The following is a 14,263-nucleotide window of genomic DNA, read 5'->3' on the forward strand; positions in this document are numbered from 1 at the left end:
CTGTAAATCAACAAGTGTGATACATCACATTAACAAAATGAAGGATTAAAAATATGATCATCTCAGTAGATGCAGGAAAAGCATTTGACAAAATTCAACATCAATTTATGATAAAGTTGATACAGAGGGAATGTACTTCAACATGAGAAAGGCCAGATGTGACAAACTCTCAGCTAACATTATACTCAGTGGTGAAAAGTTGAAAACTTTTCCTCTAAAATCAGGAACAAGACAAATATACTCACTCTTGCCACTTTTTTAATCAACATAGTATTGGAAGTCCTAGCCACAGCAAGTAGGCAAAAAGAGAAATAAAAGGCATCCAAATTGGAAAGAAGAAGCAAAACCATCACTATTTGCAGATGACATGATACTATATATAGAAAACAACAACAAAAAAAACTGACAGAACTAGTAAATGAATTCTAGTAAAGTCACAGAATAAAAAACCAGTAGAGATCTGTGATGTTTCTATACACTAAAAATATACCATCAGAAAGAGAAATTAAGAAAACAATCCCAATTTCATCAAGGAGGTGAAGACCTTTACAATGAAAACCTTAAGACACTGTTGAAAGGAATGGAAGAAAATGCCAAAAACATGCAAAGATATTCTGTGCTTATAGACTGGAAGAATTAATATTGTTATAATGCCCATACAACCCAAAGCAATCTACAGATTCAATGCAATCCCTATCAAAATGCAAATGGCATTTCTCACAGAACTAGAAAAAATAATTCTAAAGTTTGTATGGCACCACAAAAGACTCTGAACAGCCAAAATAATCTTGAGAAAGGAGAACAAAGCTTGAGGTATAATGCTCCCTGATTTCACACTATACTACAAAGCTATAGTAATCAAAACAGAATGGTACTCGCACAAAAACAGACATATAGCTCAATGGAACAGAATTGAGAGCCCAGAAATAAACCCATATGTATATGGACAATTAATCTAATACAAAGGAGCAAAAAACATACAATGGAGAAAGGACAGTCTCTTCAATAAATGGTGTTGGGAACTCTGGATGGCCACATGCAAAAGAATAAAACTTTCCAGTATCTTACACTATACACAAAAATTAAATAAAAATGGATTAAAGGCTTGAATGTAAGACCCAAAACCATAAAATTCCTAGAAAAAGCATGGGCGGTAACCTCATGACGTTGGTTTTAGCCACGTTTTGTGGATCTCACCCTGAAGGCAAGGGAAACAAAAGCAAAACTAAACAAATGGGATAACATCAAACTAAAAATCTTCTGCACCATGAAGGAAACCTTATGTCCATTGCAGCATTACTTATAATAGCCAAGATAGGAAACAACCTAAGTGTCCACTGATGGATGAAAGGATAAAGAAGATATGGTATATCTATATACAATGAAAAGTGATCAGCCATAAAAAAGAATGAAATTCTGTCATTTGTGACAACATGGATGGATCTTGAGTGTAGTATGCTAAGTGAAATAAGTCAGATGAAGAAAGACAAATACCGTATGATTTCACTCATGTGGAATAATAAAAAAAACAAAACTAAACAAAACCAACTAACAAACAAAATAAAAAAGTAAATTCATAGATACAGAGAATAAGTTGGTGGTTACCAAAGGGGAAAGGGGTTGAGGTATGGGCAAAATGGATGAAGGGGGTCAATGTATGGTGATGGATGGTAACTAGATTTGTGGGGCTACTCACTCTGCAGTGTATACAGATGTTGAACTATAACGTTGTGCACCTGAAATATATAATAATAATTTTAAAAAAGATCTATAAATGGCCAATAAGTACATGAAAAGGTACTTATCAGTAGTCATTGGGGATATGAAAATTAATACCACAATGATATCTCATACCCACTAGAATGGCTAAAATTAAAAGGACTAAAACTTCCAAGTGTTGGTGAAAATGTAGAACAATGGGAACTCTTGGTGGTGGGAGTGCAAAATGGTACAGCAACTTGGAAAACAGTTTGGCAGTTTCTTATTTAAACACAAACTTATCAAACCATCCAGAAATTTCACTCCTAGGTATCTACTCAAGAGAAACAAAGTGCATGTCTATAAAAAGACCCATATTGAAATAATCACAGCAGTTTTATTTGTAAAAGCTTGTAAAACAACCCAAATTACCATCTACAGTTAAATGAGTAAATATATTGGAGCGTATTCATAAAATGGAATCTTAGCAATGGAAAGGAACACACTGATACAGACAATAACATGAATAAATCTCGAATACATTACCCTAAGTGACATCATCCAGGTACAAAAGATTATATACTGTATCGTTCCATTTCTACGAAATTTTAGAATTGGCAAAATTAATCTATGGTGATAGTAATCACATCAATGATTGTTGGAGAGTCATAAGGAGGGGAGAGAGATTGTAAAGTGGTACAGGGGAATTTTCCAAGGAGATGGAAATATCCTACATCTTGGTTGGGGAGGTTATTACACGATGTATATATTTATAAAAAGTCATCAAATTATATACTTACATATGTGAATAGTACAACTTATAACAAGATAAATTTGATTTTAAGTGGATAGGCACAGTATTAAATATGTTGTTATATGTATATGAATTTCATCAGAAATAATACACATAAAAATTTATGTTCGAAGACTGAGATTGTCATAGGGGATCAAAAGTCAAGACCCAACTATATAAGTGCCTATATGAAGCCCACATTAAATATAAAGACACATGCACACGCAGATGAAAAGTAAATGGATGGACAAAGATATACTACGCCAAAACTAATCAAAAGAAAGTGGGACTAGCCATACTAATTTCAGACAGAGCACACTTCAGAGCCAGGAAAGTCATCATGGGTAAAGAAAGACATTACATAATGATAAAGGTATCAGTTCTTCAAGAATAAAATCCCTAGTGTGTTCTGTGCTTAACAAGGAGAAATAGATGAGTCCACTAATATAGCTGGAGACCTCAAGAACCCTCTATTAGAAATGGATGGACCCAGCAGGCAGAAAATGAGTAAGGACATTCTTGACCTCAACAAACATCATCAATCAACTAGACATAATGGGCTTCTGTAGACTACATCATCCAACAACGGCAGAATACACATTCTTCTCAAGTTCACATGGAACATTGACCAAGACAGGGTCACATTCTGGGACATAAACAATACCTTAACAAATTTACAAGATTAGAAATCATACAAGCCTGTCATCAGACCACAATGGAATTAAACTAGAAATCAATAACTGAAAAACAGCTGAAAACTCCAAAATACTCCCTAATGATTAAACAACACATTTCTAAATAAAACATGTGTCAAAGAAGAAATCTTAAGGGAAATTTTAAAATATTTTTGACTAAATGAAAATGAAACCTCAATTTATCAAAATTTGTGGGATGCAGTGAAAGTGGTGCTTAGAGTGAAATTTATAGCATTGAATGCATATATTAGTAAAGAAAAAAGATCTAAAATTAACTGTCTAGGATTCCATCTTAGTAAGCTAGAAAAAGAAGAGGAAATTAAATCCAAAGAAGCAGAAGAAAAGAAATGGTAAAAAGTGAAGCAAAAATCAATGAAATTGAAAAATCAATAGAGAAAAACAATGAAATCAAAAGCCAGTTCTTTGAAAAGACGGATAAAATCAATAACCCTGTAGCCAGGCTAACTGAGAAAAAAAGAGAGAGGACACAAAAATGAAAAACAGAAATGCAAAAAGGACATCACCACAGATCCCATGGACCTTAAATGGATAATCAAAAATACCCTGGTGGCGCAGTGGTTGAGAGTCCGCCTGCCGATGCAGGGGACACGGGTTCGTGCCCCGGTCCGGGAAGATCCCACATGCCGTGGAGCGGCTGGGCCTGTGAGCCATGGCCGCTGAGCCTGCGCGTCCGGAGCCTGTGCTCCGCAAGGGGAGAGGCCACAACAGTGAGAGGCCCACGTACTGCAAAAAAAAAAAACCGTGAACAACTCTATGACCACAAGTTTGATAACCTAGATGAAATGGACCAATTCCTTGAAATGTACAATCTGCCAAAACTCACACAAGAAGAAATAGGCAATCTGAATAGTCTTCTATCTACTTAAAAAACTTTCTCTTACCCCTTGTGCAAGTGGTGCCAGCAACTAGAGGAACATCTGGGTTTCAATTCCCACTGTCTATGGCTAAGTATTGAATATCAGAACAAAGCACAATGTCCATGGAGGACCCTGAATTCATAGGCACCATTCCAGGGAGTAATCCAGGGAGAGCAAACCATTGGAAGCATGGACCCATTGTGAATCAGACGCAGTCATACCTCATACCGGCCCAATCATCTGTGAAGACTCAGTCTTACTAGGTTTGCTGACTTACGGGTCACCTGAATTTAATTCCCCTTAATGGATGAAGGATTAAGTAGACAAGAGGCCTCCATCTTAGGGCCAACCTGTGTCACCAGAGGTTTCCTTATGCTGATAAGGGTGTTCTGGTGCCTTACTAGGCAGCTTGGGTTTTATGTGTGAGTCATAATGAATCAGAATTTTGTCTTGATCCAGTTCAGCAGTTATGCCTCTGAGTCTGAGAGTTTCAGGTAGACACCTGGAGACACCCATCGCACAGCTGGACTGCAAATTATTTTGTGGAGGGAAACTCTACAAATCGTTCTCTGACTGGTTCCAAAAAGGAAAAGGAAAACAGGATTGTACAGCATTTAGTGTCATCAATTAGCAAAGTCATGGGGCTGAACCAGTCATTCCCAAACTGAATATCTACAAACTCAAGTGGCCTCTTTGAATTATTTGGGAATAATGGGCCTCAGGGAAGCAAGTGCTCTCAACCTTGTGATCTGAGCAAGGTTCAGGCACTGGAGGGGTTTTGGCTGAGTCACTGCTGGCTGCATGACCCCACACACATCACCTGACCTCCACATGCTTCAGCTGGCCCCAGCTGTAGAGATGAATAAACGCAGCCCGGAAGGCCCTGAGGGGCAGAGACAGCCTTCTGCACACTACTTCCCTGGGGCAGCTTCTGGGGGTACAGGTTAGATCCAATAGGGGCTGGGAGACCCTGAGAGGGAGTCCCAGTGTAGCCTCATCTAAAAGCCACCTCTGGAAAGGAGGCCCTTGCCTGCTCTGTAAGAGTGTATACTGGCTAAAAACTTTTTGAAGCCTTAAATCTATTCATACATTTTGACTGTATGATTTTCCTCCAGTGAATTTATTCTTAGAAAATAATCAGAGATGTACACAAACTTTAATGTTCAACAATGCTCATCACAACATTGTCTTTAATAATGGAAATTAAATGTTAAGCTGTAAAGCATTATTAAATAAAATACAGTACGTCTATATGTTGGAATAGTGGACAGCTATTCAAAAAATCACTATAGCAGAATAATTAATGACCTGGGAAAATGTCCACAATAAAATAGGTAAGTAGAAAAGGATTATGAAAAAACATGTGAATAATCCAACTTATTTAAAACTATACATACTGCCACACATAATAAATGGCTGGAAGGATATACACTAAATTGTTAACAGTTTAGTTTCTGGGCCTTAGAATTATGAGTCCCTTTTTTATTCATGATGTTTCCTGTAGGTTCCAAAATTTTCACAATGAACATGTGTTCTTTTTGCCATAAACATCAACTCCCTGAGTCTCTATTAACTGGGACTGTCGTGTACGGGGCCAACCTGCACGCATACCTATGGAGCAAATGAATACAGTGACGTGTCTGTGAACTGAGGCTTGAGCAATTCCAGCCCTGGAGCCTCTCCAGACTGGGAACAGAGTGGGATTTTTGTTTGAGGAGCCTGAGCCTGGAAGAATGATGACTCTGTGGGTGGTTTCACAGATCCTCAATGCACGTGGCTTCCAGCCCTGACTGCCTAAAATTTTGGCTTGATGACCAAAACTGAAGAGTGAGTTTGCCTAAGCAGGTAATTACCCCGCATAAGCCCATGGTTTACTCTGTATCCATTTAATATATATTAAGCAACACCTGATCCTGTTCACCAGGAAGTTATGTTCCAAAGGAAACCTTTCTTTCAAAGTTAAGCAAACATCCTTGGTCAGGGGCCTTAACAGCTGGGAATCATGCAGCTAACTTCTTAAGCATCAAATCTACACGAATGTCCTGAGTCACAATTCCACGGTTGGCTGGATGGTAAACTCATTGTGATGCACCTTGCGTGGGAACAAAACTTTTCAAATGGCACATCTTCCTTTGAGAAGAAAGCTGTCTCCTCCATGATTCATGCTGGGAAGAAAACAGGTAATTTATGGGACAATCAAAGCCCATGATCCATAGAGCTTTCAAGATGATATTCTGAAGCAACATCATCAGTCTTGATCACCTGTACCAAACCCAAGAGGCTGGGGCGGTAGATAACCTCACCATTCCTGATACCTGGCTTGGGATGTGTTGCTTAGGGCAGCAGTGAGCATGTGCTTTCCCTAAGCAAACTTGTTGAAGATGGCCCAGGGGCATGCCCAGTAAAGAGGGAAGGCAGTCGGAAGTATATTTTAACATTGTTATGGATAAATCACAGTGTGAAATAGGAGTAATATTATCTCCATTTCACGTAAAAGAAATCAAATAATCAATTAGAATACTAATTTATTTAGCATTTACTTTGTGTCGGGTACCGTTTTAGGCACTGGGGAAACAGCAGTGAACATAAACAGATAAAGTTCTTGCCCTCGAAAAGCTTACATTCTATTGAGAGGAAACATTAAACAGATATATAATATATTGAGTGATAATTGATATGAAGAAAAATCAGGCAGGGAAAGGGGAGAGAGATTGAGGGAGGTGCAACTCTAGATGGAGTAGTACCGAGGGGAGCCTTCTCTGATAAGCTGACATTTGAGGAGAGACACAAAGGCGGCGAGGAAGTGAGACATGTGAATCCTTGCAGGATGAATGTTTGAAGAAAAGAGAGAAAGTGCAAGGTCTTAAGGGGCGTGCATGTCATGATGTGTTAGAGGATCAAGAGAGATGACAGTGTAGCTGAAAGCCAAGGTGAGGACTTTGGCCTTTGCTCTGAATAAGAAGAGAAGCCATTGGAAGGTTCTCAGTGGAGGAATGACACGATCTGACTTACCTGAAAGTGAAGGGTGGGCATGGTCATGGATGGGAGCAGGGTAACCAATTAGGATGCTATTGCCGTCATCACAGTGATCATGGTTTGGACCAGGCTTGAAAGAATGAAGGTGTAAGAAGTGGAGCAATTTCAAAGGAAGATATGAAAGGACTGGCTGATTGCATGTGGGAGGCAAGAGGAAAAGATGAACAAAGGTAACTGATTGGCCCAAGCAGCTAGAGGAATGAAGCTATTTTCAGAGATTAAGAATGGGGTGGGAGGAATTCACAGGTAAGTTTTGGATATACAATGGTTTGTCATTATGCACAATAGCTATATTCTACAAAGTCATCGTGAACACTGAATTAATGAATACTGAACCCTTGCTCCTAGGGGAAATACAGAGTTGGCTTCCAGCGAGCTCCTGATTACAATATTTTTGTCAACTGATCAAAACATGACCTTGATTACAATCTTTTTGTCAACTGACCAATACATGACCTATGCTTCTGTTTAAAGACACCTCATGTTGTGCACCATGGTTCCCTTTCATTTCACACTATTCTCTGGCATCAACTCTATCTTAAATTGGAAACCACTCCCACTAAAGGCACTAAAATCTCTTATTTCCCATACTCAGTGATCTCTGTTCACTCATGGTTCTACCACAGCATTCGTTTTGCCAGTTGGTGCTGCATTTCATTATGTCCTTGTGTCTTTTGTCTCTTTATGTCCACAACACTCAACTCTCCAGTCTCCCTTCTGCTTCTCTGATCACTGCTGAAGTATATCCTTCTGGTCTCTCCCTTATATCTCTTTGGTTAAAGCCAGGGCACTTGTTTGTAACAGAAAATTAGTTAGTTGAATGGAAAGTGACAATAACATAGAAAGTCCAGGGAGATTGGAGGAATCAGCTGAAAAATGGGCAGGAATAGAAGAAAGCAATACAGTGAGACAACAGGCAAAATCAAATCCCTACACTTGCTCAAAAGGAGCTCCTATCACTGCTGCTGAACTTTGGATGCCACAGCTCAAGGTCACAATGCAGTTGGTGAAGATACAGGATACATTTGCTGCAGTCTTGACATGGCTGCCTTGGCTGACTTTGCAGCCAAAATTCTTTTATCCCTGTCACTTTGTTTCCTCTCCATCTTACAAATTCAGTGTTGCTGAGTTTGAATGCTCAAACCTAGATCAAGTCCCCTGACTCTAGGTGCAAAGGGGATGGGAAAGTGAGTTTCTGGATCTTTTGATTTCTAGAGTAAGTGGTAGCCTTTGCCTGATACCACGACTCACGTAGTAGAAAAGAGGATCATATTTTAGCTATTTAAAATGACATGTATCTACTTCAAAACTTCTTTAATTTCCTCAAGTTAAAAAAAAAGACACGTTACTTAATATATGTTGTTTATTCATTATCATTGAACTCATTGCCAACAGCATGATCACTCATTCCTGAATGAAGCTTATGTAACACAAGTATTTTCTCCATAGGGCTCATCACCACATTCTTGTGGAACGGAGCAATGCTAGGCAGTGCTTCGGCACAGTGCTTAGGAATCATTTTAAACAGTGAAATTACCAAGAGAAGTCCACAAGTTAAAAAAGTGTGGTATTAAAGAGATCACTAAAGGATGCTTATTTACATTGTGGGAGCTGATACAAGAAGCCAGAGTGTTGCCATGTGACCTTAGTTGGAACGTGCATGTTGGATGACTCAAATTTTTTGCAGCTTTGCACATGTCTACAAATGATTGAGAAGGCACCATGACTATTGATTTGGGGGGGTCACAAATAAATGTTAGCAAACAGACAAATTTGCAAATATGGAATCCTCGAACAATGAGGGCTGACTGAACTAAGATTAAGAGACCTATTGTTCATCCACGTGGCGATGTGAAAAAAGAGTTGGATTCTGGGGGATCCCAGGGGAAACACTGGGGCTGCAGGTATTGATTTGGGAGTCATTGCCATGTATTTAAATCTACATCTGTAGTTAGTGCGAGACTGAACAAAATCATCCAGGGAGCATAGAAAAAGGACAGAGAAGTTCCAGAGACTGATCCCTGGGGCAGTGAAGTAAGGAAGTGCCTGCAAAGAAGACTAAGGAAGAGTGGCCAAGTGGAGTAAGAAAAGAACCAAGAAAGAGTTGTGTTGCAGAATGAGGGAATCCAGGATGGGTCAAATGCTGCTGAACGTTGTGTCCCATGAGAGAACCTTTAGAATTGACCTTCAGATTAGGTAAGATGGAGGTCACCGGTGATTCTGATGAACAATTTCATTGGAATAGTAAAGATAAACGTCTGAATGGAATGGATCAAAGAGCAAGTGTACAATCCTTTCCAGTTTTTATGTGAATGAGAGAAAAGAAATAAGGTCAAAACTAGAGAAGGATGTAAGATCAAGGATTCTCTTTCAAGGGAGCAGTGTTGCTGAGGGGAATTAACCAATGGAGAGGGAATTGTCGATGATAAGAGAAGAGACAATCGCAGGTGGTCCTCTCTGTAATTGTAGTAACTCATTTAACATCACATTAACTGTATGTGATCAGTACTACTACCATCTTCATCTACGGATGAGAAAAATGAGGCACAGAAAGGCCAGAAACTTGCTCATGGTCACCCAGTGAATAAGAGGCAGAACCAGGATGCCAATCAGGGCCTTCTAGAATGGGGGCCCGTGCTTTCAGCTGTTGTGCTGTACTTCTGCAACTTTAGATTTCAGTCAGTTCACATGTGTTGATTACCTTGTATCTAGCAGCCACCAACCAAGGTTGAATGGGGAGAGGAAGAAAGAGTGAAGTCCCAGACTTCTGCCTCTCAGCTTCCTGCACTTTTGGAAACATCACGCTTCGTCCTCAGAGGTGAGCCAGGAAAATGCTGCTGCTGCAGTTTGAGGAAAACCCATGAAGTCTGGGTCAGTGCTCATACCTGATGCTTCTAGAACGTGTCTCACCTTTAAAAATGCTACGAGGTCAGTTTTGCAGCACACGGGAAATAAAATTCATTCCTTGGGGTCATTCCCAAATCAAGAATTTAATTAATCTTCTCACAAACTTCTCTGGCTCTTATTTTGGTCCCATATGAGAGGGTTCTGAGAAAACAGCTCAGCTCTTCCCCAAATGTATGCAGCTTGGCATCCCTTGGACCCTGTCTACTGCCGTTAAATAAATCACTTGTTGCTAAATAGAGCAATTTATTCCCCTGACAACAACATGGCCCTCTCGGTTTATTTTAAAATACATCAACTAACTTGCCACAACTGCCATTGCTTTTAACGTGTCTGACACACAGCCAATTTCGACAGCTCAACGAAAACGTCCTGTAACAAAAGAGAGAGGCGGCTGAGGAGTCGGTGTACAGGCACACCTTTGGAAAGACAGCAATGAAAAAGCTTTTTCAGGTGGTATTCAGGAAAAGGTCTTCCTGCCAGCAGCATGGGAAACAAATTAGATTACATGGAAATATCTCTTTCTATATATTCTCTTTATAATATTACCCCCTCCCACAGTGTTATTTTAGCTAATGGAACCTACCCTTTCTCCCAAGCTTTGTCACAAGAAATAACACCTGCCTAATGTCTTTTTTTTTTTTTTTTTTTTTTTGCGGTACGCGGGCCTCTCATTGTTGTGACCTCTCCCGTTGCGGAGCACAGGCTCCGGATGCGCAGGCTCAGCGGCCATGGCTCACGGGCCCAGCCGCTCTGTGGCATGTGGGATCTTCCCGGACCAGGGCACGAACCCGTGTCCCCTGCATCGGCAGGCGGACTCTCAACCACTGCGGCACCAGGGAAGCCCTGGCTAATATCTTTAATTTTTCATTTCCAAGAAAATATTTACTCAGGAATGTAATCGTGTTATTTTAACAAAGTAAAGAATTCTAGAATGTTAGATGTGTGTCATCCATATCTTCATTCCACAAATGAATAAATCCAGTGATTCAGTGCTACCATACTCTGGGCATTGTGACAAACAACAGAATCATAAGAATTAACAAGACCAGTTCTGACCTCAGTGGCTTTGCAATCTCATGAGGATGGTCTCTCTCTACAGGCGAAGGTAGAAGGAGGCGGTCCAGTTGTAGTTCCACAGCTAACTAACTGTGTGATCACTAACACAACTGACTTCAATTCCTCAAAATTGAAAGGACATTAAATATTACTTTGGAAGGATATTAAATACCTACCTTTAGGATTGCCGGGGGGATTAAAAGTAATACCATATGTTAAAGCATTGTAAAGCTTGATGCAAATCTTGGTTCTTCTTAGCTAAACTCAAAATACACTGTGATTATTGCATCTCCATCTATAGCGTTGAGGCAACTGATTCAGTTGCCAACCACCTACAATCCGTTACTAATGTTTTTATAGGGAAGCTATCTGGCATTGAAAATAAGGTGTTAGGAGATCACATTGATGATATTATTTTGCCTCAACAATCATAGAGCCTACTATAATATTCATCTGGATGCCTGGTAGTTTCCTCAAACTCGACAGGTCACAAACGTATTCACTGTGAAGAATTTCCGCCCCCCTTGCTAATGGACATCTACCCTCTCTCCCAAATTAGAATCTTGAGATAATCCTTAAGAACTCTCCCTCTACTGGTCTAAAATCCTGGCCCTGTAACTCAGTAATGTCTCTTGGGCTGTCCATGCTTCTTTGTAGACCACCAGCGCCCCGACACAGGCCTTCTCTTGGGTGGATACTTGCAGCAACCTAACTGAACTGGCCTTCCTGTTGATAACTTCTTCCTCTCCAATGCAGCCCTCACTCTGCCTCTAGTTACTTTTCTGAAACTAAACATGATCATGTTCTGCTTCCTGTAAAAGCTTTTGCCGGCCCCTCTCCCATTGCTCCTTAAGATAATAACATGCACAGTTTCATGGCCTGGCTCTTATTACTCCTCCTCCGTGACACACCAGCCACTGCAACTTTGGCCATTCCATGAACACAGTTCCTTTTCTCTTGTCTCTGTTTGCCTTCACGCTGCCTGAGATTTCAAATGCCTATTCTCCCTGAGCCCTTTCCTCGGCCACTTCTAACGTCCCATTCAGTTCTTCAATGCCATTTCCTCTGTGCAACCTCTTTCCACACTTTGGACATGGAAACTTCCATACTTTAACCCTAGCATTTACTACATTGTGTTGAAATATATGTTGGCCCATCTCACTCTGGAAGTGTGAGCTTCTCAAGAATAGTGGTTATATTTTGTCTTTGTATCTCCAGTGCCCAGCTCAGTGCTTGAAACAGTGTGTGACCTTGACAGATGTTTTATGGATAAATAAATGTAGGAAGAGGCAGAGCTTGTCTTCATTTTCTCCCATCCCTCAGGCATTTGTCCTAGATCTTCATCTTCTGAGAGCTGCCTAGCTTTCCTCCTGCCTCTGCCTCTCCTACTTCTACTTTAATTATTTAATGACACTGCTACATTTCCATCTCTCCTCCAGCATGGCTTGTCCTACATCTTCTGTTTGTTTTTCAGTGCACGGGATAGCCCGTGGGCTGAGAGGATGGATTTTAGAATCAGACTGTGTTGGTTCAGATCGTATAAGCTGTGGGATTTGGGGCAAATTGCTTAACTTCTTCATGCTTCAGTTTCCTCATCTTTAAACTAGAGATAATTAAAATATATCATAGCGTTACAGGAAGATTAAATAAGTTAAAACATGTGCAGCACGTAGTATCCTTTGGTGCACATTCAGGGAATGTTAGATGCTTCTAGTATTAGCTCAGCTGAGCGTGCTCCAACTGTGAACTCCTCTCCCTTCTCCTCCAAGCTCCTTCTTCTGGGCTCCATAGAACACCTCTCTTAGCTAACCTTTCCCCTCCCATGAGTTCTTTTTTACAGAGCATGTTCCACTTTATCTCCCATCCTCCATACACAGCATAATTATTTTCTTTAAAAAAATGTACAATTTTTATTTTGTTTTTATTTCTAAATTTATTTAAATTTATCTTTTATAATTATTTTTAATTTAAAGAAGTGATTACCGAGTCATGGACAGTTTAAATCAGATAGACAGTGGAGCCTGGACAATCACGGATGGGCATGGCCTTCACAGAATAGGCCATCACACTGTGTTGGATTGGCTGCCTGCATAGCTCATTCACTGAGCCAGCCCAGGGTCTTTAAAGGTGACACTAGAGGAACAAGATTGTGCGGGGCACAAAGTCAGCCTCAACTTCGTGGTATAGTACATCCAATATTTGTGTGTTTGTCTACATGCATGTCTACACATTGCTGGATTATTTTAAACCAAGAGAAGGCACATACCACAAGGTACAGGTCAAACCAATAGCACAATGTTGAAACTATTGAAAAGCAGGTAAATTGTCATGTGTTGGGTATCTTGAAGCCAGAAAACTGGGCCCTGCAACTATGAATTGAGTTTGAACTGGTGATAGAAATATGCTTCTCATTTAAACTTTCCTGAGCTTATACTTGTCTGTAATTCTTCATGTAACCAAATTAAGGAGGGGTTTCGGGGAGGGATGTAATAGGAGATTGGGGTTAGCAGATGTAGCTATTATACATAGAATGGATAAACAACAAAGTCCTACTGCATCGCACAGAGAACTATGTTCAATATCCTATGATAAACCATAATGGAAAAGAATATTAGAAAAAGAATATATATGTATAAGTGAATCACTCTGCTGTACAGCAGAAATTATCACAACATTATAAATCAACTATATTTCAGTTAAAAAAATTCAGATGCAGAGAAGCCTCTGGTGCCACATCCTTTTTAATTCAGCATTCAGTTGTATCTCTACCATGTGAAGGTTAACTTGAAAGGGAGGCCAGGACTTGGTTCCTTAGGGTGGCCCGTGCTACACTGAGCCTATTTGGTGCTACCCTCCTAGCTGCCCTCAATCAGCCATGCTGGAGGAAGGAGAACGCGGAGCTCCCTTTGGTAGAAGAAGACCATTTTCTGCATTCCCACTTTACTTCTCTTGCTTGAGCAGGTTGATATGCAAGCTAGCAGCCCAAATTGCAGTGCCTAGCAAGCAATTGTCGTAGAAGTGCATTCTTTCTACACTAATTCTAGATTCTCTAGATGCAGCACATTCTTTTTCATTCAATATATGTATTACTCCCGGCAACCTTCCTGTCCAGACTCACAACAGTTTTCCTCCACTGAGTAGACATGCCAAGATAAACCTTGCTTCTCGCCTGCCCCATTCTACTTCCTGTAGAGTTATAT

Source organism: Delphinapterus leucas, chromosome 11 (genome assembly GCF_059928025.1).
Source record: "Delphinapterus leucas isolate spDelLeu-1000000601 "Yukka" chromosome 11, BTC_Dleu_Yukka2, whole genome shotgun sequence".
NCBI classification, from domain to species: Eukaryota; Metazoa; Chordata; class Mammalia; order Artiodactyla; family Monodontidae; genus Delphinapterus; species Delphinapterus leucas.